Source organism: Dermacentor albipictus, unplaced genomic scaffold, assembly GCF_038994185.2.
Source record: "Dermacentor albipictus isolate Rhodes 1998 colony unplaced genomic scaffold, USDA_Dalb.pri_finalv2 scaffold_19, whole genome shotgun sequence".
In the NCBI taxonomy this organism is placed as follows: Eukaryota; Metazoa; Arthropoda; class Arachnida; order Ixodida; family Ixodidae; genus Dermacentor; species Dermacentor albipictus.
In genome coordinates, this window is record NW_027225573.1 from 2977552 (window position 1) to 3001817 (window position 24266).

The 24266-nt window shown below is 46.7% G+C and overlaps 2 long non-coding RNA genes across 2 annotated transcripts; both read right to left on the reverse strand.

Annotated features, from left to right (window-relative positions):
• Positions 1–2745: 2745 nt before the first annotated feature.
• LOC139052170 (uncharacterized) lies at positions 2746–4877 on the reverse strand. Its single transcript, XR_011509762.1, has 2 exons — positions 4468–4877; positions 2746–3492 (listed from the first exon to the last, which is right to left on the reverse strand). It is a non-coding gene; the product is annotated as an uncharacterized lncRNA (long non-coding RNA).
• Positions 4878–15883: 11006 nt separating this feature from the next.
• On the reverse strand, positions 15884–18098 carry LOC139052129 (uncharacterized). The gene is made up of 2 exons (XR_011509721.1): positions 17608–18098; positions 15884–16632 (listed from the first exon to the last, which is right to left on the reverse strand). It is a non-coding gene; the product is annotated as an uncharacterized lncRNA (long non-coding RNA).
• Between the last annotated feature and the right edge of the window lie 6168 nt (positions 18099–24266).

The following is a 24266-nucleotide window of genomic DNA, read 5'->3' on the forward strand; positions in this document are numbered from 1 at the left end:
TCCGAGGCGAGAAGCGTGGTGTGCCGGCGCCTGCAAACGCCGATAATTGTTCCCTCGCTTGCCGCACACTCCGTGGCATTTACTCAGTGACCCAAGTTGGCGAAACGTTCATTGAAGAGCGGCACATGGCCAGTGCATTCAGGGCGCGGCTCGCTAAAGCGTTGGCGTGAGCGGCGTTCATTAAAAAGCGGTGCACACCCAGTTCGTTTGTGGCGCAAACTGCAAATGCATCGGGTTGCTGCCCTTGAGGAACTCTTCTGACGTGGGCTCGATTCTGCTCAGCATTGGAGAAACTTGAGGGATATTTTTCGTCATTATAGGGCGGCACAGTCTCAGCGGCCCATAACTAGTTACCCAAGTTGGCGTCGAACACCCAGGGGCCCAAGTTGGGGTCAAAGAGGTTCATTGGAGACCAGCAAAGACCAAGTGGCGCACACCCAGTACTCCAAGTCGACGGAAAAGAGTTTATTTGAATAGTGGTACCTACCTAATCCCGCCTCCACAGAGAGTTATGTCGGTGTGTAAGACGTTTGTTGAAGAGCGGCACGTCTATACACAATTGCGACACACTCAGCGACCGAAGTGATGCTGCCCATCTGACCATGAACTGGAGTGAGATAATTTGTTTGAAAGAAGGCAGAGATGTCGCCCTGAACTAACACGCTATAGCCTGCTACCCTGCACAGGGGAGGGGGAATGGAGGCGCAAAGGTGTGATGAGGGACGATGATGACATAGAAAGAAGGACGCACAACCATAAAAACAAGCCCGCCCACCCGCCCTTGTAAAGTGCGTCAAGTACCCAAAGAATGCGATTGTCTGGAAACGTTTCAGAGGAAGGCATCGTGGGGCAGGCGACACTCGCCCTACCCGTCCAGGACGTGCTGCTGCTGCTGCTGCTGCCGCTACACCACAGGCGGGTGTCCTAAATCCTGTGGACATGACACAGGTCTGGTTCAACCAGGTCGTAGTGAATGCAGCAGGTCATCTGCTGGCGCCAGTGCTGCTTGTAGCGTGGACCAGTCTCTCGCCATGTCAACACGTACAACTTCCATGTGGCTGGCATCGCGTGTGCCTTCGACAGTAAGCCATTTGCCACCATCAGCTCAGCCGGAGGCGATGGTGAAGGAGTCCCACGAAATTCAGTTGCACTATCGCCTTGGAGCAACACAAAAGTCAAGGTCAACACACCTTCAATACCCGGGGACACAATAATCCGCTAGTCCACGCACTCTGTCAATGGCCCAACTTGGCGGAGTGTTCGTATTGCAGCATGTCATCGTACTTCACTGTGACTTTGAGAACGAGAACGTCTCGACTGTTCTGGTGAGATTTGTAACACTTCATTGAGTCAACCTCGCTACGTTGGCTTCAAGATTTGCTTGCTTCTGCACATGCTGTGCGATGCCCACTCAACGACCCGGCTTCGACATGCGCATCGTTATGTTGGCAGTGGTGCTTGTTCCTGCCGTCGTTGTTATTTGTTTAAGGGTTGGAAATTTTCTATTACACTAATAACGCTAGAAGTGCTGCCGTACACATTGTCACCACATAGTGGCTGATTTGTGTGAACAATAAAACGCCGATGTCTAACAAACGTAGCCCTCTGCTGGATTTCTGTAGTATGTGGTATACAAGGTGTGCCAACTATCATGCACCAATATCTTTAAAAAATGTGCAAATACAAGTAACAGGACAGAACCAAAGTAACGTTGCTTGCTGACGCATTGGAGACATTTCAATTACATTTTGCATTCCGCCTAATTGTACAATTAATCCGAATTCACTAATCAACTTCTCTAACGTAATTAGATTAAAAGTGTCAATGAAAAAATCGTAGAGCAACATGAAAAACTTCCGGTACAGCTTTCTGTTGCCTAATACGTGATGCTAAAAGTGTTTTTCGAGTGTGAAGGAAGCCCGCGAATGCACGGAAAGGGCCTCGAGCGTGGCCATGTTGACGGTCGCTGGCGTAAATCGCACAGCTAACGCTTGCATCACTACCCTGTCACCTTTTAAGGGGCGGCACACTCGGCTAAATGCTACGTTCGTTCGTACGCGGAACGTTTGAGAGCACTGCAATCGCGGCACGCAAGCGGGCATGTGACGTGGAATATTCCTTTTTTTTTTGTAATTCGCGGGCATCTGCAGTAAGCGGGAAACAACTAATACTTAATAGAGAGAAGGTTAGAAACTGTCTAATTGGACGCTTTGCCACCCCATCGGCTGCAAAGTTCAAAATTAGACGAATCTAGTTAACCTAACCTAACCTAACCAACCCAACTGTTGCAGTTGTAGTCGAAAAATAAGAAGCCTCTCTCTCTCTCTTTCTCCCCCCCTCTCTCTCTCTCTCTCTCTCTCTCTCCCTATATATATATATATATATATATATATATATATAATCTTTTGAAGATATAGGTATAAGCTAGTAAGTTGGATGTGATTTCTGCCACCAAGTAAAACAGTAATTTAGCTCACAGGTGTAGCGATTTGAGCGAGTTAGCGCGTATTTACTTCCTGTATACGCAGTGGACAATAAAGCAGACCGAAAGGAGAAAGTGGGCGGATACATAGCGCGCAGCTCTACCGTGTGTTACCTCTTATGTTTTATTGGTTCAGTTGAATATGCATTAGGTACATATGAAGTCCACATGCACCTACTCATGCCTGTTATAAGCTATGCATAAATTACAATGCAAAAACGATGCCGCCCTAAAAAGGAAATATTCAAGCCAAACTACAGATATCGCATAAGTGACGATTTATTTTTACAATACCAGAAGAAAATAGAATCTCTTGCTGTTAACTGTGAAGCTGCGCGCGTGATACAACACTAATGTATGGAAAAAAGACAACACAGAAATATCCGCGTCACCGGTCAACTGCGTCATCCGCCGAATTCTCCTAATGAGCTCCATCGGGTGAATTCCCGGGTGAAGCGAAGCTTCCATGTCAGCGTTTGCGGAGCCCTATTTATGGAAGCCTATAACCCACCCACATTAACAGCCAGGACGTCCATGTAATGCTTGAAAAGTTCGAGAATTTCTGTGAAAATTACTCCGCCCCAGTCAGAATAGCGGTGGAGTGCTTGGCCTCGCAGAACTTCCCGTGTGTTGAAGTATCGCAGGGCTTGCCGCGGGAAAGCGCAGCGCGTCGAAGGCCACGACGGCGGGATTCTCGACGCCACGCGCTGAGCAAGCCACGATCAAGCTGTGGTTGCGCTCAAAGCGAGGCACGCCACCCTTGCGCCAAGCACCACCACTGGAACAGCGGCTAGGACAGCACGGTGCTCCTGCGATGATCAGGCGGTGGGCGGAGGCTTCGAGAACCCGAGGCTGGCCTGGGAAGACACGCTGTGCCAGCTGCAAGCTCGTTCCGCCTCCTGTGGGCCATCGTCTTGGTTGCTGAAGATGGAGCGAAAAGCGACGGCGTCGGTGCACCAGCCGATCCACGACCAGTATGACACGGGCCGTATCCTCGGTTGTCAATTCCGCTGAAATGTTTAGATTTCGCGTTATGTCAGGCTGTTCACGTCAACGTTGGTGAAGATTAATTCAAAGTCTATCTGTTCCCCAGCATAATATTTTACCCGCAGTGGTAGCCCAGTGGCTATCGTTGGGCGTCTGGGCTCAAGGACGCAGATACGAAACCGGTCGGGGTGGCCGCTATGGGGCGAAATGCAAGACCCCAGGTAGTCTCAAATAATACAGAGTCAGATCATGGTTTTGGAGCGTCAAGTCCGCAATCATTTAAATGCCACTTCTTTTTCTCTCTTTTCAGTAATCGCTTTTGATACTAAATGCCTAAGTTACACAAAAGTAACATGAAATCAAATAGCCTATATTTTCTGAAACAGTTTGTTACAGGCCAGTCGCCGTCGTTATATAATGGTATAACTGGCACTTGGCTACAGGGAGCATATTCACAGAGTTGCGATTACAGCAGAACGGTTCTCAGGAGCCGATACCAGCCGATCGTGACTCTGTACATTTTATTACCGAAGGGCGACCTTCCAATGGCAAACACGCACTAAAAAACAAAAAGCCGCCGCTTGCTGGGCTGCTGCTTAGAAGCATCACAGGCAGTGCAATGAAGCTACCAAAAAAAAAAAGAAGACGCGCAGATGATACACATGTAGTGCGGCGTGTGCTCCTTTTATGTTTGTCTTTTTGCTGTGTCTGAACTGTAGTTAAACTGCCCTCAACTTGTCCAGCAACAAGTTCCAGGAGTCTACACACCCAGTGTAGACAAACACAAGCAATTCTCTGTTGCAATTACCACTAAGTCAGAATAAGTAATCAAAATATCCCTAAAATGGCTATCGCGACGATTTCTGCAGGCCTCGATGTACGGTGCCACTGAGATGAGCGCCAACACTCGACAAACCACTGCATCTCAAGGCTACATTTTCAACGTTCTCTTTGAGAAAGACCTTCGTTCCGCTTACAGGACATGTACGAATATTCACCTGTCAGCCGTTCCGTTGACGAAGGCGTGCGGGCAACCATCCCCGGACCACAGAAACGCCGACACGTGACAGCCGCCAGTGTATTGTCTTGCTGAGGTGTTGTCTTGCTGAGATGCGTGGCGAAATCCGCGGCCAGTCGTCGTTGCATCCTGGTGCAGAGCCGGGGCGTCCGATTGGGAACGTTGCTTTATGACCGACACGAGGCGTCACTGCAGTACAGCTCGGCGCTGGCGATCAGGGGGATGCAATTATCGTTGAGGCTCGAAGTACTAGGGGGGCCGCTGGGTGCGTCCTACAACCTAGCCGTATTTGTTAACATTAAGCACTGCGGAACGAAGAAACTAGTCGCTGGCAGATGGTAGCCGTGCGCGTGCAAAACGGGGGAGGACTTGCAGTGCATGAGACAGCTGCCTGCTGCGTTCTTCTTTTTCTTCTACTCACCCGCGTCAATCACATGCGAGAAAATATCTTGCGAAGTTACCTCTTATCGAGAAGACAAGATGTATGCAAAAAGAAAGCACATGTTGATGTCGGTGTGTGTTGCATAGGCTGCATTATTACAAATAAATTGCAAACGCCACGGCACCGATTTCAATGGGAGCGAAATGCGAAAATAAAGAACCACAGGTGGACCAAATTTCCGGAGTTCCCCACTACGGCGTGCCTCATAATCAGATCCTGGTTTTGGCACGTAAAGCCCCATAATCGTTAACGCTATGAAAAAATTACCTATAGATCCTATAGTTATCGCGCCCCGACTGGAACTAAAGTGGCCTTCTAATTGTTCTCTGAAGCTAAAATACGCGGTTTGGATCGACAACAGATGTAGATGTGTTACAGCGAAGCTGTTTATGCGGACTCTGTGTCATTGTTGTCGGACTTCGCTAAAAAGGGGCCACGTGACCTAGCTGTAGAGGAAAAGAAGAGCTAACCAGGAGGAAAAGGGTTGGAGTGACCCCTTTCCTTTTCTGAGAATGCTATCTTATACGCGAATCTGATACGGTTACCCGCAAATCTTTTTTAATTCATTTAATCGTCCTTATTCTTGCTGGCACTTCTTGCTGGCGCAAGAAGTGCCCGCAGCCACGTCAATCGTCAAACCAATCCAACTAATCGTCAAAACGATTTTAGCACCTCCATCTCCCCTGGTGGGCCTTACGCCTACAGATCTGGCGCTCTTTGGCCATACCTGGCCCTTGCGCCAATAAACACCACGCATTCATTGATTGCGCCCAATATACGGAGCTTTGGATTAGTAGTTCCGCACATTCGGAGCTCCGGAGTGAGCACGGCGGACCGAGCATAGGCATGTGGCCTAACAGGCGTTTCTTCTGCTTCGCGCAGGTCAGTGATTATTACTCCACAATTGTGAGCGATTCCAACTGTCTCTTGGTTCTGCCGTGCCCACGTCAGTGCATTTCTATTGTTTGTGAAGTGTTTAGAGTGTGAAAGCTCATGCTCTGCGGGGACGTTGAGTTAAATCCTGGTCCGAATACGGGAGACCCCAGTACAAAAGATCTACTAAGGCAGTTACTGGCTGGCCAGAATAAACTTGCAGACGAGGTTGCAGCTCTTCGGGTACAGCAAGCAAACATGGAAAAACTTATGTCTGGTTCCACCTCCAGGTTTTCCGACATAGAAAGCCGTGTAGCAAGGATAAAGGGCATCGCAGGAACATTCCATACACTTCAGGCGAAAGTCGTTAGTTTAGAGGACAGAAGCAGGCGCTCGAACGTGATGGTTATCGGTTTGTGCGAAGACGCGGGTGAGACCATGTTGGAACTAAAACAAAATGTTGTCGATACATTTACTGAAAAGCTTAATATCAGCTGCAAATCAATTGGAAGAATTCACCGGGTTGGAAAATCTGGAAAGCAAAGACCAGTTATAATATTCTTCCAAAACTGCAATGAAAAACAGGAAATTATGAAAAACGCTTACAAACCCAAAGGAACGGACTTATCGGTTCAACACGATTGCTCAAGCGAAACACTCCGCAAAAGAAAGCTTCTTTGGGCTAGTGCCAAACGAAAAAAAAAAAGACGGAAGGAAAAAAATGCTGATAAACGATAAGTTCAAAGTGGACAGTGAAATTGGTGAAATTTACGCTTGGGACGACGCCACATGTGCGAGGGCCAAACTGCCCCGACGTCAGTCCAGTTCAGGCATTGAGTGACGTCAGGCTTCTAGCGATAATGAACTACGCCTACTGAACATTAATGCCCGTAGCATATCTAACAAAAGTGACCAACTTGAAGCTCTAATGTTGTATTATAATCCGCATATTGTGGTAATCGCCAAAACTTGGCTGGAAGATGAAATAAATGACGACGACGTTTTTCCTCCGTGGTATAACGCGTTTCGTTGCGACAGGCAATCAAGAGGTGGTGGTGTAGCTGTGTTGGTGAAGCAGGGTATTCAAGCTTTTGTTTTACCGCATCTTAATCATCACGAGAGCGTCTCTTCAAAACTATGCTGCTGGGGCCGGTCTTTGCTTCTATTTGTGGTTTACCGACCACCTGATTCACCACAAACGTTTTTTCCCCGACTTGGCTGATCACATGTCTAAGTACATAAACGATAAAATAATTCTTGCTGGTAACTTCAACCTGCCTGGATTGGATTGGAATTGTCCTGTTTCTGGTTCTGCCCCTGGCACGCATTACATTTTCGATATTATGTTACAACATAACCTTCAACAGGTAGTGACAAAACCCACGCGTGTGCAGGGTACTTGTGCTTCCGTACTTGACCTAGTGTTTATCAGCCGATCGATTGAAAATTTTCGTGTCTCAGTGGAAAACGAACTCTCCGATCACTATATGGTGCATTTTTCATGCAGCATCCAAAATCCCAACAACTCGCCACCTACAAAGCCTGTCTGTGTAATAGACTTTTCGCGTGCCAGGGACGAAAGCGTGCTTGATTACCTTGATCTATGCCTTAGCGATTTTAAAAGAAATAATGCGCATATACTATGACATATGTTTCAAAAATCTGCACGTACTGCATAAACCGTTTTATTCCCAATAGAATAAAGAAAACGCACAAAAGAAACCCCTGGATCACGCGTAGGGTTTTGCATTTAAAACGAAAATTAAAGCGATTAAAACCTACACGTGTCTCCCGAAACGCTATAGCAGCTGCACGACTTGCACTGCGTCAAGCTGTGAGCCAATCAACACGTCATTACTTTGAACACACGCTGCCGAGGTTTATTCAAAACGCTCCGCAGAAATTTTGGAGACACTTGTCCAAGAAAAACAAGCCTATCGACCAAATTATGCACAATGACGTTCTTGCCACCGATAAAACGAGCATTGCTGAACATTTTAATACATATTTTTACAGTGTTTTTTCGAAATCCAACTCCCAAATACGGCAAACAGCTGCATCATGTCCTCCCGAACCAAGCATTGTATCTTCTGCAGGTGTGTTATCCATGTTGTTAAATTTGAAAACGAAAGTGTCTTCTGGTCCTGATGGGATTCCAAATATGTTCTTGCAGCGTTATATTGAAATGATATCCAAATTTCTTGTCATAATTTTTCGTGCAAGCCTATCAACTAGCAGCGTTCCTTCAGATTGGAGAGTTGCGCGGATTGTGCCAATACTTAAGAAAGGTATCGCATCATCTGTTACAAATTTTCATCCAATATCCCTTACAGCTTCTTCTTCTAAACTTCTTGAGCACATTGTAGCCACCTATATAACTCCCTTTCTAAGTGACAGAGACATTCTATCTCCATTTCAACACGGATTTAGAAAGAGACTTTCAACAGTCAACCAACTAACATCTGTAGTTCATTGCTTTGCTGATACGCTAAACGGGTCCGGGCAGACTGTCGTTATTTTTCTAGATTTTAGGAAAGCATTTGACCTGGTTCCACATGAGAAACTACTATGTAAGCTTGAATCTACTGGGCTTCCTTCTTTCATTAATAACTGGGTGTCTGCTTACCTTTCTAACCGAACACAGTTCGTCAATATTGATCCTCATTGTTCCAGCCACCTCCCAGTCACTTCTGGTGTACCGCAGGGAAGTGTGCTGGGACCATTACTCTTCTTAATCTATATAAATGACATTGTTGATATGATTAGTGAACCAGTGCAGATTAGGCTTTTGGCCGACGATTGTGTATTGTTTAATGATATTAGGTCTTCTGAAAATCAAGTCATCCTTAATTCTAACCTTCAGAACATTCATTCTTGGTGCAATCGATGGGACATGAAACTTGACAATGATAAAACATTCTTCATGAAAGTTTCCAACAAAAAGAGTAGCCTATCATTTTCATATAACCTTCCATCTCACCCGCTTGAAGAAGTTAATGAATACACTTACCTAGGCGTTACTATAACCAATAATCTTAGTTTGAATAAAAATATCTCAAGCATATGCACGTCAGCTTTTAAGAAACTTTGCCTGCTCAGGCACAAATTAAAAGCTGCCCCTACTAGCGCAAAGCTCTTAGCCTACACTTCATTCATCAGACCTAAACTCGAATATGCATGCACCGTCTGGGATCCTTACACAAAACATAACATTGAGGCGTTGGAAATGATCCAGCGTAAATCTGTTCGATTTATTTTTAACAAATACCGCTCTACTGACTCCCCCACCACTCTCATGGCACAACATAACGTACAGACACTGTGTATACGAAGAAAAATTCAAAGATTGAAGTTACTTTCTTAACCAAAAATAACAAACTCTCCATGAGTCCTACTCCATTTATTAAGTCCACCACAACACGCCTAACAAGAAATAATCACGCGGAATCCCTAACACCGTACAACGCTAGAGCCAATGTTTTTAAATACTCTTTCCTTCCGCGCACAATAACTCAACGGAATTCACTCCCGACTGATCTCCTGACCAGTATTGATGCCCTGGACAAAATTATTTATTGACAGTTGCAGAGTTATTGTTTTCTGTTCTTGATATATGTCATTGTTTATATATTCTCATTGCTGCAATGTAATTTCCTGTGCTTTTTGCAGTTATTATTTTCGTTCTTTTTATGTTGCCCCTCCTGCTAGGGCCCAATTAGGGTCTGGACTATGCTGTAAGTAAATAAAATAAATAAAAAGTACCATCCCAGCTACAACTATAGCAAGACTACGTGTAGTGCATAGTCCTGCGGAAGACGCTGCCTACCGTGGGCGTAAGCGAGAGTTGGCTCGTGAACGGGCTCATCGTCGTAGGGCGTGCCTAACGCACGATAAATAAATAAATAAATAAATAAATAAATAAATAAATAAATAAATAAATAAATAAATATATAAATAAATAAATAAATAATCAAATAAATAAATAAAGCCCTCTCAAAGCAAGCCTGTGCCCCACGCGAAGCAAGCAAAAGCGAAAATGAGGTGAAGTAATGGTGAAACAAAAGATTTGCAAAATAGACTGCTTGCGAAGTTTGACTTGCATGGTGCAACACTAGGTGTAAGTAACACAGCTTCGCGGTTCGACCATCTTCACGGGCTGGAAGGGGCGGTGATTTTTTCGACACTCTAAAATTGTTCACGCTTAGCAAGCGTGAGTGTCGGCGATTTTTTCGCACGCTTGTTGGAAGTGTGGTGTGCTTTCACGCTGAAAAAAATCACGCTTCCTAAGCATGACTCGCCGGATGCGTAACGCTTGCGAAGCGCCAGTCATTATATCGCCAATTGAAAACGTGTACACCTGCGCTCAAATTTTGCATGAGAGAGTATCGCAATCGTGGGTTAATTTTTTAATGATGACATTTGCCATGCTCTAGAAAGGGGATAATATGTAGTTTCCCTTTGTGGAATTGCACTTTTCCCCCCTTGCTGCAATGCCTGAAATGCCGAATCGGGTACAAAATGATTAAAAAAGTGCAAAGGGCACTTATTCCTTGATTGCGGCCACATCAGCAGAAGCACCGAGACTTGACCAACAGTGTTCACCACAATTTGCGCACAACGTAAGGTTGTGCGTTTGACTGTGCCTTAATTAACTTCGCCTGAAATAACATGAAAGGTCGTCGATTGGACTCCTACCAAAGGTCGTGAGTTCGAGTACCTTAATTGACTACCTTAAATACCTGTGTTTAAATCAACTTCGACGTGTCGTGGGCTCTACTCCCACCGATGGTCATGGGTTCATGTGCCTTAATTTACTATACCTAAATAAAAGTCTTAATTAACTTCGCCTTAATCAACACCAAAGGTCGAGGATCCGTAGCTTTTTTTGGATCATGGCATGGTCACGCCAACGCCAGATTGTCCGCCTCATGAACCATGAAATGCTTTCGCATTAATGAATAACTAAATAAAACTGAGACAAAACACACCTCTCGATTACTGTCGACGGTAATGCGTTAGCACTGAATAGCCTACCGATTCAAGGTATTGGCACCGTCGTAACGACTTATGTGAAAAGGCGTTCACTACAGCGGGGCCCCTCTTTCGCGCTTCCGTATGAACACTCGGCGCCATCTAGCATCGCCGCCGCAAAGCATGCGTGTGGCCTCGGAAATGCATGGCGCGCCGGTGCGTGCGTACGCTGAGAAACGGGTCGTGCGAGAACCGGGCTCCGGTCTCGTGTTTCTTTCTGGACATGCGGCGCCATTTACCGCGGCTGTCGCGAAGCCGGCGCCTGGCCTCCGAGGCGAGAAGCGTGGTGTGCCGGCGCCTGCAAACGCCGATAATTGTTCCCTCGCTTGCCGCACACTCCGTGGCATTTACTCAGTGACCCAAGTTGGCGAAACGTTCATTGAAGAGCGGCACATGGCCAGTGCATTCAGGGCGCGGCTCGCTAAAGCGTTGGCGTGAGCGGCGTTCATTAAAAAGCGGTGCACACCCAGTTCGTTTGTGGCGCAAACTGCAAATGCATCGGGTTGCTGCCCTTGAGGAACTCTTCTGACGTGGGCTCGATTCTGCTCAGCATTGGAGAAACTTGAGGGATATTTTTCGTCATTATAGGGCGGCACAGTCTCAGCGGCCCATAACTAGTTACCCAAGTTGGCGTCGAACACCCAGGGGCCCAAGTTGGGGTCAAAGAGGTTCATTGTAGACCAGCAAAGACCAAGTGGCGCACACCCAGTACTCCAAGTCGACGGAAAAGAGTTTATTTGCATAGTGGTACCTACCTAATCCCGCCTCCACAGAGAGTTATGTCGGTGTGTAAGACGTTTGTTGAAGAGCGGCACGTCTATACACAATTGCGACACACTCAGCGACCGAAGTGATGCTGCCCATCTGACCATGAACTGGAGTGAGATAATTTGTTTGAAAGAAGGCAGAGATGTCGCCCTGAACTAACACGCTATAGCCTGCTACCCTGCACAGGGGAGGGGGAATGGAGGCGCAAAGGTGTGATGAGGGACGATGATGACATAGAAAGAAGGACGCACAACCATAAAAACAAGCCCGCCCACCCGCCCTTGTAAAGTGCGTCAAGTACCCAAAGAATGCGATTGTCTGGAAACGTTTCAGAGGAAGGCATCGTGGGGCAGGCGACACTCGCCCTACCCGTCCAGGACGTGCTGCTGCTGCTGCTGCTGCCGCTACACCACAGGCGGGTGTCCTAAATCCTGTGGACATGACACAGGTCTGGTTCAACCAGGTCGTAGTGAATGCAGCAGGTCATCTGCTGGCGCCAGTGCTGCTTGTAGCGTGGACCAGTCTCTCGCCATGTCAACACGTACAACTTCCATGTGGCTGGCATCGCGTGTGCCTTCGACAGTAAGCCATTTGCCACCATCAGCTCAGCCGGAGGCGATGGTGAAGGAGTCCCACGAAATTCAGTTGCACTATCGCCTTGGAGCAACACAAAAGTCAAGGTCAACACACCTTCAATACCCGGGGACACAATAATCCGCTAGTCCACGCACTCTGTCAATGGCCCAACTTGGCGGAGTGTTCGTATTGCAGCATGTCATCGTACTTCACTGTGACTTTGAGAACGAGAACGTCTCGACTGTTCTGGTGAGATTTGTAACACTTCATTGAGTCAACCTCGCTACGTTGGCTTCAAGATTTGCTTGCTTCTGCACATGCTGTGCGATGCCCACTCAACGACCCGGCTTCGACATGCGCATCGTTATGTTGGCAGTGGTGCTTGTTCCTGCCGTCGTTGTTATTTGTTTAAGGGTTGGAAATTTTCTATTACACTAATAACGCTAGAAGTGCTGCCGTACACATTGTCACCACATAGTGGCTGATTTGTGTGAACAATAAAACGCCGATGTCTAACAAACGTAGCCCTCTGCTGGATTTCTGTAGTATGTGGTATACAAGGTGTGCCAACTATCATGCACCAATATCTTTAAAAAATGTGCAAATACAAGTAACAGGACAGAACCAAAGTAACGTTGCTTGCTGACGCATTGGAGACATTTCAATTACATTTTGCATTCCGCCTAATTGTACAATTAATCCGAATTCACTAATCAACTTCTCTAACGTAATTAGATTAAAAGTGTCAATGAAAAAATCGTAGAGCAACATGAAAAACTTCCGGTACAGCTTTCTGTTGCCTAATACGTGATGCTAAAAGTGTTTTTCGAGTGTGAAGGAAGCCCGCGAATGCACGGAAAGGGCCTCGAGCGTGGCCATGTTGACGGTCGCTGGCGTAAATCGCACAGCTAACGCTTGCATCACTACCCTGTCACCTTTTAAGGGGCGGCACACTCGGCTAAATGCTACGTTCGTTCGTACGCGGAACGTTTGAGAGCACTGCAATCGCGGCACGCAAGCGGGCATGTGACGTGGAATATTCCTTTTTTTTTTGTAATTCGCGGGCATCTGCAGTAAGCGGGAAACAACTAATACTTAATAGAGAGAAGGTTAGAAACTGTCTAATTGGACGCTTTGCCACCCCATCGGCTGCAAAGTTCAAAATTAGACGAATCTAGTTAACCTAACCTAACCTAACCAACCCAACTGTTGCAGTTGTAGTCGAAAAATAAGAAGCCTCTCTCTCTCTCTTTCTCCCCCCCCCTCTCTCTCTCTCTCTCTCTCTATATATATATATATATATATATATATATATATATATATATATATATATATATATATATATATATATATATATATATATATATATATATATATTTATATAGTAATGAAGCAGACGCGCCCCTGTGTATGTGCCGTCTGAAGAGGAAGACGAAGGGCCGTGCCGTGATCTCGTGCGACCCCGTGTTTCGGACAGCCCTTGCAGTGCCTTGTTTTGCCTAGCGTTCCACAACGTCGTGAACGAGAATAAACCTCATCGCATTTGGTGGAGGTTGCTGAGATCCTTCGCCTCGTCCTGGAGCTCCGCACTCGAACCCTGCCAACAAGATCGCCTTGCACTATGCCTGATCCCGCCACCTCGTTGCCCGCCCCACCGGCTGCCACTGTCATCTGCGCCGGCGTCCCTCGTCAGCGCGACCCATCCATTTTCAGTGGGACCGCCGAACACGACGTGGAAGACTGGCTCTCATCGTACGAACGTATAAGTGCCCATAACCGATGGGATGACCAGTCTAAGCTGACCAACGTGCCGTTCTACCTCGCCGACGTAGCCAAACTTTGGTTCTTCAACCACGAATCAGACTTTACAAGCTGGTCCGCCTTTAAGACTCTGTTTGCAGAAGTGTTTGATCGCCCAGCTGTGCGTACGCTACGCGCTGAACAGCGTCTACGCCAGCGCGCACAGCAGCCTGGAGAAACATTCCCCAGCTACATCGAGGATGTTCTCGATTTGTGCAAGCGGGTCAATCCCAGCATGTCAAAGGATGACAAGATCAAACACATCCTCAAGGGCATCGAGGACAGCGCATTCCAGATGTTGCTGGCCAAAGGCCCAACTAGCGTATCCGTCCTCATTAACCTCTGCCAGAGCTTTGACGAGCTGCGCCGCCAACGTTCCATCGCCCGCCAGAACATCCAGCACGCCGATTCCGTCTCCAGCATCGCGGTTTCTACCGAATTCACCAACTCGACCCTCTCGCAGCATATCAAAGATTTTATCCGTGAAGAGGTGGCCAGGCAGCTCTCGCTGCTGCCTCACAGTGACGCACCTACGGCAGCTTTGCCTCCAACGCTGCAGGAAGCCACCCGAAATCACATATCTGAAGCGCTTCCTGCAGCTCCTACAACCCCCCACCCAACCCTATGAGTGTGCCGCTGGCCCATACCAACTTTGCCAACCACCCTACGTCGCTGCCGCTCAGTTATGCAGCCGTGGTTGCACGGCCACCTGCGCAGACCGTTTCCTTTCCATCGCCCATGAATCCGGCTTCATTTCAAGTTGCCCGACCGTCACCACACTTTTTTCGTCCCACCGAGACGTGGCGCACTCAAGACAACCGGCCTATCTGCTTCGCCTGCGGCATTGCTGGCCATGTGGCACGCTTCTGTCGCCGCCGCGCCTCAACTGCGTGTACCACCTTCGACAGGCCCCGCTACGCACCACAATACGCCGCCACGCCTCCATTATCACCGCGACGTCTCGACACTGATCGCCGGTTGGAAACTCGGCGTTCCCCTTCCCCTCGTCGGCGTTCGATTTCACCCCTGCGTCGTCGAGTTCCCACTGAAGAGGGAAACTGACTGCTGCAGTTCATGAGGCAAGAACTGCAAATACGTTGATTTTCTCAAGACCTCAATCTTCGCCGCAAAATGTAATTACCGTTTTTGTAGAGGGAGTACCAGCAGTGGCACTAGTCGATACCGGAGCAGCCGTTTCCGTCATTCACGAGGGCCTTTGCCGCAAGCTACGAAAAGTGACTACAGCTCGCTCTGGCCTGGTGCTCGCCACTGCCAGCGCGCAGCGAATCCACCCTTCAGCTGTATGCACGGCCCGTGTCGTCATCAACGACGTTCTGTACATAATCGAGTGTTTCGTGCTACCATCGTGCTCTCACGACCTCATCATTGGTTGGGATTTCCTGTCACGTCATCATGCTGTCATTGACTGTTCACGTGCAGAAGTATATATATATATATATATATATATATATATATATATATATATATATATATATATATATATATATATATATATATATATATATATATATATATATATATATATATATATATACATATATATAGTCTTTTGAAGATATAGGTATAAGCTAGTAAGTTGGATGTGATTTCTGCCACCAAGTAAAACAGTAATTTAGCTCACAGGTGTAGCGATTTGAGCGAGTTAGCGCGTATTTACTTCCCGTACGCAGTGGACAATAAAGCAGACCGAAAGGAGAAAGTGGGCGGATACATAGCGCGCAGCTCTACCGTGTGTTACCTCTTATGTTTTATTGGTTCAGTTGAATATGCATTAGGTACATATGAAGTCCACATGCACCTACTCATGCCTGTTATAAGTTATGCATAAATTACAATGCAAAAACGATGCCGCCCTAAAAAGCAAATAATCAAGCCAAACTACAGATATCGCATAAGTGACGATTTATTTTTACAATACCAGAAGAAAATAGAATCTCTTGCTGTTAACTGTGAAGCTGCGCGCGTGATACAACACTAATGTAAGGAAAAAAGACAACGCAGAAATATCCGCGTCACCGGTCAACTGCGTCATCCACCGAATTCTCCTAATGAGCTCCATCGGGTGAATTCCCGGGTGAAGCGAAGCTTCCATGTCAGCGTTTGCGGAGCCGATTTTATGGAAGCCTATAACCCACCCACATTAACAGCCAGGACGTCCTTGTAATGCTTGAAAAGTTCGAGAATTTCTGTGAAAATTACTCCGCCCCAGTCAGAATAGCGGTGGAGTGCTTGGCCTCGCAGAACTTCCCGTGTGTTGAAGTATCGCAGGGCTTGCCGCGGGAAAGCGCAGCGCGTCGAAGGCCACGACGGCGGGATTCTCGACGCCACGCGCTGAGCAAGCCACGATCAAGCTGTGGTTGCGCTCAAAGCGAGGCACGCCACCCTTGCGCCAAGCACCACCACTGGAACAGCGGCTAGGACAGCACGGTGCTCCTGCGATGATCAGGCGGTGGGCGGAGGCTTCGAGAACCCGAGGCTGGCCTGGGAAGACACGCTGTGCCAGCTGCAAGCTCGTTCCGCCTCCTGTGGGCCATCGTCTTGGTTGCTGAAGATGGAGCGAAAAGCGACGGCGTCGGTGCACCAGCCGATCCACGACCAGTATGACACGGGCCGTATCCTCGGTTGTCAATTCCGCTGAAATGTTTAGATTTCGCGTTATGTCAGGCTGTTCACGTCAACGTTGGTGAAGATTAATTCAAAGTCTATCTGTTCCCCAGCATAATATTTTACCCGCAGTGGTAGCCCAGTGGCTATCGTTGGGCGTCTGGGCTCAAGGACGCAGATACGAAACCGGTCGGGGTGGCCGCTATGGGGCGAAATGCAAGACCCCAGGTAGTCTCAAATAATACAGAGTCAGATCATGGTTTTGGAGCGTCAAGTCCGCAATCATTTAAATGCCACTTCTTTTTCTCTCTTTTCAGTAATCGCTTTTGATACTAAATGCCTAAGTTACACAAAAGTAACATGAAATCAAATAGCCTATATTTTCTGAAACAGTTTGTTACAGGCCAGTCGCCGTCGTTATATAATGGTATAACTGGCACTTGGCTACAGGGAGCATATTCACAGAGTTGCGATTACGGCAGAACGGTTCTCAGGAGCCGATACCAGCCGATCGTGACTCTGTACATTTTATTACCGAAGGGCGACCTTCCAATGGCAAACACGCACTAAAAAACAAAAAGCCGCCGCTTGCTGGGCTGCTGCTTAGAAGCATCACAGGCAGTGCAATGAAGCTACCAAAAAAAAAAAGAAGACGCGCAGATGATACACATGTAGTGCGGCGTGTGCTCCTTTTATGTTTGTCTTTTTGCTGTGTCTGAACTGTAGTTAAACTGCCCTCAACTTGTCCAGCAACAAGTTCCAGGAGTCTACACACCCAGTGTAGACAAACACAAGCAATTCTCTGTTGCAATTACCACTAAGTCAGAATAAGTAATCAAAATATCCCTAAAATGGCTATCGCGACGATTTCTGCAGGCCTCGATGTACGGTGCCACTGAGATGAGCGCCAACACTCGACAAACCACTGCATCTCAAGGCTACATTTTCAACGTTCTCTTTGAGAAAGACCTTCGTTCCGCTTACAGGACATGTACGAATATTCACCTGTCAGCCGTTCCGTTGACGAAGGCGTGCGGGCAACCATCCCCGGACCACAGAAACGCCGACACGTGACAGCCGCCAGTGTATTGTCTTGCTGAGGTGTTGTCTTGCTGAGATGCGTGGCGAAATCCGCGGCCAGTCGTCGTTGCATCCTGGTGCAGAGCCGGGGCGTCCGATTGGGAACGTTGCTTTATGACCGACACGAGGCGTCACTGCAGTACAGCTCGGCGCTGGCAATATCTTGGCGGTAAAGCAGGGCTTGCCGCTGGGTGCGTCCTACAACCTAGCCGTATTTGTTAACATTAAGCACTGCGGAACGAAGAAACTAGTCGCTGGCAGATGGTAGCCGTGCGCGTGCAAAACGGGGGAGGGCCTGCAGTGCATGAGACAGCTGCCTGCTGCGTTCTTCTTTTTCTTCTACTCACCCGCGTCAATCACATGCGAGAAAATATCTTGCGAAGTTACCTCTTATCGAGAAGACAAGATGTATGCAAAAAGAAAGCACATGTTGATGTCGGTGTGTGTTGCATAGGCTGCATTATTACAAATAAATTGCAAACGCCACGGCACCGATTTCAATGGGAGCGAAATGCGAAAATAAAGAACCACAGGTGGACCAAATTTCCGGAGTTCCCCACTACGGCGTGCCTCACAATCAGATCCTAGTTTTGGCACGTAAAGCCCCAAGCGCTCTGTGGTGTGTGTCTCTTCTGTGTGTATCGTCAAACTGTTGCGCATTCCAACCCCCATAATCGTTAACGCTATGAAAAAATTACCTATATATCCTATAGTTATCACGCCCCGACTGGAACTACAGTGGCCTTCTAATTGTTCTCTGAAGCTAAAATACGCGGTTTGGATCGACAACAGATGTAGATGTGTTACAGCGAAGCTGTTTATGCGGACTCTGTGTCATTGTTGTCGGACTTCGCTAAAAAGGGGCCACGTGACCTAGCTGTAGAGGAAAAGAAGAGCTAACCAGGAGGAAAAGGGTTGGAGTGACCCCTTTCCTTTTCTGAGAATGCTATCTTATACGCGAATCTGATACGGTTACCCGCAAATCTTTTTTAATTCATTTAATCGTCCTTATTGTTGCTGGCACTTCTTGCTGGCGCAAGAATAGCCCGCAGCCACGTCAATCGTCAAACCAATCCAACTAATCGTCAAAACGATTTTAGCCCCTCCATCTCCCCTGGTGGGCCTTACGCCTACAGATCTGGCGCTCTTTGGCCATACCTGGCCCTTGCGCCAATAAACACCACGCATTCATTGATTGCGCCCAATATACGGAGCTTTGGATTAGTAGTTCCGCACATTCGGAGCTCCGGAGTGAGCACGGCGGACCGAGCATAGGCATGTGGCCTAACAGGCGTTTCTTCTGCTTCGCGCAGGTCAGTGATTATTACTCCACAATTGTGAGCGATTCCAACTGTCTCTTGGTTCTGCCGTGCCCACGTCAGTGCATTTCTATTGTTTGTGAAGTGTTGAGTGTGCAAGCTCATGCTCTGCGGGGACGTTGAGTTAAATCCTGGTCTGAATACGGGAGACCACAGTACAAAAGATCTACTAAGGCAGTTACTGGCTGGCCAGAATAAACTTGCAGACGAGGTTGCAGCTCTTCGGGTACAGCAAGCAAACATGGAAAAACTTATGTCTGGTTCCACCTCCAGGTTTTCCGACATAGAAAGCCGTGTAGCAAAGATAAAGGGCATCGCAGGAACATTCCATACACTTCAGGCGCAAGTCGTTAGTTTAGAGGACAGAAGCAGGCGCTCGAACGTGATGGTTATCGGTTTGTGCGAAGACGCGGGTGAGACCATGTTGGAACTAAAACAAAATGTTGTCGATACATTTACTGAAAAGCTTAATATCAGCTGCAAATCAATTGGAAGAATTCACCGGGTTGGAAAACCTGGAAAGCAAAGACCAGTTATAATATTCTTTCAAAACTGCAATGAAAAACAGGAAATTATGAAAAACGCTTACAAACCCAAAGGAACGGACTTATCGGTTCAACACGATTGCTCAAGCAAAACACTCCGCAAAAGAAAGCTTCTTTGGGCTAGTGCCAAACGAAAAAAAAAAAGACGGAAGGAAAATAATGCTGATAAACGATAAGTTCAAAGTGGACAGTGAAATTTACGCTTGGGACGACGCCACATGTGCGAGGGTCAAACTGCCCCGACGTCAGTCCAGTTCAGGCATTGAGTGACGTCAGGCTTCTAGCGATAATGAACTACGCCTACTGAACCTTAATGCCCGTAGCATAGCTAATAAAAGTGACCAACTTGAAGCTCTAATGTTGTATTATAATCCGCATATTGTGGTAATCGCCAAAACTTGGCTGGAAGATGAAATAAATGACGACGACGTTTTTCCTCCGTGGTATAACGCGTTTCGTTGCGACAGGCAATCAAGAGGTGGTGGTGTAGCTGTGTTGGTGAAGCAGGGTATTCAAGCTTTTGTTTTACCGCATCTTATTCATCACGAGAGCGTCTCTTCAAAACTATGCTGCTGGGGCCGGTCTTTGCTTCTATTTGTGGTTTACCGACCACCTGATTCACCACAAACGTTTTTTCCCCGACTTGGCTGATCACATGTCTAAGTACATAAACGATAAAGTAATTCTTGCTGGTAACTTCAACCTGCCTGGATTGGATTGGAATTGTCCTGTTTCTGGTTCTGCCCCTGGCACGCATTACATTTTCGATATTATGTTACAACATAACCTTCAACAGGTAGTGACAAAACCCACGCGTGTGCAGGGTACTTGTGCTTCCGTACTTGACCTAGTGTTTATCAGCCGATCGATTGAAAATTTTCGTGTCTCAGTGGAAAACGGCCTCTCCGATCACTATATGGTGCATTTTTCATGCAGCATCCAAAATCCCAACAACTCGCCACCTACAAAGCCTGTCTGTGTAATAGACTTTTCGCGTGCCAGGGACGAAAGCGTGCTTGATTACCTTGATCTATGCCTTAGCGATTTTAAAAGAAATAATGCGCATATACTATGACATGTGTTTCAAGAAATCTGCACGTACTGCATAAACCGTTTTATTCCCAATAGAATAAAGAAAACGCACAAAAGAAACCCCTGGATCACGCGTAGGGTCTTGCATTTGAAACGAAAATTAAAGCGATTAAAACCTACACGTGTCTCCCGAAACGCTATAGCAGCTGCACGACTTGCACTGCGTCAAGCTGTGAGCCAATCAACAAGTCATTACTTTGAACACACGCTGCCGAGGTTTATTCAAAACGCTCCGCAGAAATTTCGGAGACACTTGTCCAAGAAAAACAAGCCTATCGACCAAATTATGCACAATGACGTTCTTGCCACCGATAAAACGAGCATTGCTGAACATTTTAATACATATTTTTACAGTGTTTTTTAGAAATCCAACTCCCAAATACGGCAAACAGCTGCATCATGTCCTCCCGAACCAAGCATTGTATCTTCTGCAGGTGTGTTATCCATGTTGTTAAATTTGAAACGAAAGTGTCTTCTGGTCCTGATGGGATTCCAAATATGTTCTTGCAGCGTTATATTGAAATGATATCCGAATTTCTTGTCATAATTTTTCGTGCAAGCCTATCAACTAGCAGCGTTCCTTCAGATTGGAGAGTTGCGCGGATTGTGCCAATACTTAAGAAAGGTATCGCATCATCTGTTACAAATTTTCATCCAATATCCCTTACAGCTTCTTCTTCTAAACTTCTTGAGCACATTGTAGCCACCTATATAACTCCCTTTCTAAGTGACAGAGACATTCTATCTCCATTTCAACACGGATTTAGAAAGGGACTTTCAACAGTCACCCAACTAACATCTGTAGTTCATTGCTTTGCTGATACGCTAAACGGGTCCGGGCAGACTGTCGTTATTTTTCTAGATTTTAGGAAAGCATTTGACCTGGTTCCACATGACAAACTACTATGTAAGCTTGAATCTACTGGGCTTCCTTCTTTCATTATTAACTGGGTGTCTGCTTACCTTTCTAACCGAACACAGTTCGTCAATATTGATCCTCATTGTTCCAGCCACCTCCCAGTCACTTCTGGTGTACCGCAGGGAAGTGTGCTGGGACCATTACTCTTCTTAATCTATATAAATGACATTGTTGATATGATTAGTGAACCAGTGCAGATTAGGCTTTTGGCCGACGACTGTGTATTGTTTAATGATATTAGGTCTTTTGAAAATCAAGTCATCCTTAATTCTAACCTTCAGAACATTCATTCTTGGTGCAATCGATGGGACATGAAACTTAACAATGATAAAACATTCTTCATGAAAGTTTCCAACAAAAAGAGTAGCCTATCATTTTCATATAACCTTCCATCTCACCCGCTTGAAGAAGTTAATGAATACACTTACCTAGGCGTTACTATAACCAATAATCTTAGTTTGAATAAAAATATCTCAAGTATATGCACGTCAGCTTCTAAGAAACTTTGCCTCCTCAGGCACAAATTAAAAGCTGCCCCTACTAGCGCAAAGCTCTTAGCCTACACTTCATTCATCAGACCTAAACTCGAATATGCATGCACCGTCTGGGACCATTACACAAAACATAACATTGAGGCGTTGGAAATGATCCAGCGTAAATCTGTTCGATTTATTTTTAACAAATACCGCTCTACTGACTCCCCCACCACTCTCATGGCACAACATAACGTACAGACACTGTAAATACGAAGAAAAATTCAAAGATTGAAGTTACTTTCTTAATCAACAATGACAAACTCTCCATGAGTCCTACTCCATTTATTAAGTCCACCACAACACGCCTAACAAGAAATAATCACGCGGAATCCCTAACACCGTACAACGCTAGAGCCAATGTTTTTAAATACTCTTTCCTTCCGAGCACAATAACTCAACGGAATTCACTCCCGACTGATCTACTGACCAGTATTGATGCCCTGGACAAAATTACTTACTGACAGTTGCAGAGTTATTGTTTTCTGTTCTTGATATATGTCATTGTTTATATATTCTCATTGCTGCAATGTAATTTTCTGTGCTTTTTGCAGTTATTATTTTCGTTCTTTTTATGTTGCCCCTCCTGCTAGGGCCCAATTAGGCTCTGCACTATGCTGTAAGTAAATAAAATAAATAAGAAGTACCATCCCAGCTACAACTATAGCAAGACTACGTGTAGTGCATAGTCCTGCGGAAGACGCTGCCTACCGTGGGCGTAAGCGAGAGTTGGCTCGTGAACGGGCTCATCGTCGTAGGGCCTGCCTAACGCACGATAAATAAATAAATAAATAAATAAATTGAGTGAGTGAGTGAGTGAGTGAGTGAGTGAGTGAGTGAGTGAGTGAGTGAGTGAGTGAGTGAGTGAGTGAGTGAGTGAGTGAGTGAGTGAGTGAGTGAGTGAGTGAGTGAGTGAGTGAGTGAGTGAGTGAGTGAGTGAGTGAGTGAGAAAATTTCATTTCGAATCGGAACGATTCGCGTTCGGCGAGTTAGTGGGCTGCGGCATCCGCCGAGGTTACTGCCAAGAGTTCTCTCCTCTCGGCGGCTTCCTTGGCCAGCTGTACTGGCCAGAGTTGGCCTTCCAGGTTCGAGTTCAGCAGGGCGGCCTGCAATCGCGCGCGTAGGCTGTCGGTGGAGGCTTCACTTTCATTGTCCTGTATTACTCCCTGGCATTCCCATCGCATGTGTTCTAGCCTGGCTCCGTGGCCACACACTTGGCATCTAACTGCGGTGTATATGTCTGGATAAATAGTGTGCATGAGTATCGGGCTCTTGTAGGATTTGGTTTGTAGTTGTCGCCACTGGACAGCTAGCGATCTAGTGAATTGTGGATGGAGTGGTGGATGAGTGCATCTTTGCATGTTTAATGGTTGGGGATGTCGTTGAACACGGCCATTCTGTCTTCCCATTCCCATTCTTCGGAGGGTCCTGTCGAGAGGCCTACGTTCGTCGCAGCTCGGAAAGTGAGTAGTCGAGCTACGTTGTGTGCCGCCGCGTTAGGGTTGTCCTCTCCCGTTGAGTCGGCAGTGTAGGCTGGTACCCATAGGATTTGGACGCATCGGTCTTCCCTTGTTGGTTTGCTTTTTCTGAGTATCTATAGCGCCTCAGCTGAGATCCAGCCGTTCGCGAAGTTCCGTACTGCTGTCTGGGAATCGCTGATTATATAGTATGCGTTGCTTTGTGCTATGGCTAACGCTATAGCCACTTCCTCCGCCGTTTCGATGCGGGTCGTGTTTATAGTCGAGCTTGTGCAGCATTGTCTGTGGTGGTTAAGTACTGCTGCGACAAAGCTGCGTTTGTCGCAGCTTTGTCTTTCTCCTGCACTCGTGGTGTATAGGATGCATATTCTTGCGTATAAGGGGCGTACCGTCAGTTCGGCCCTTATTTCCTTGGGTATGTACCATTTTTCTCCATGCTGTGTGTGGTAGCGGATCCCTATTTTATCTAATTTAGGCGAATCGGAAATATTTTTTTTTTGTCATTTCTCAGGCCTCATCATGCGTAATCACTTTGCAACATAATATCAGAAAACTGTCTTCGTAGTTTTCATGACGTCGCGTGACAGACCTGGGCATGACCCCAAAGTGTTTGACCAAGTGGGAAGGGCTAATGACAGGGAAAAAATAGAGGCGTATTGTAATTGCTTTACGTTAAAGCACCCCGTCTGTTGCAGCGT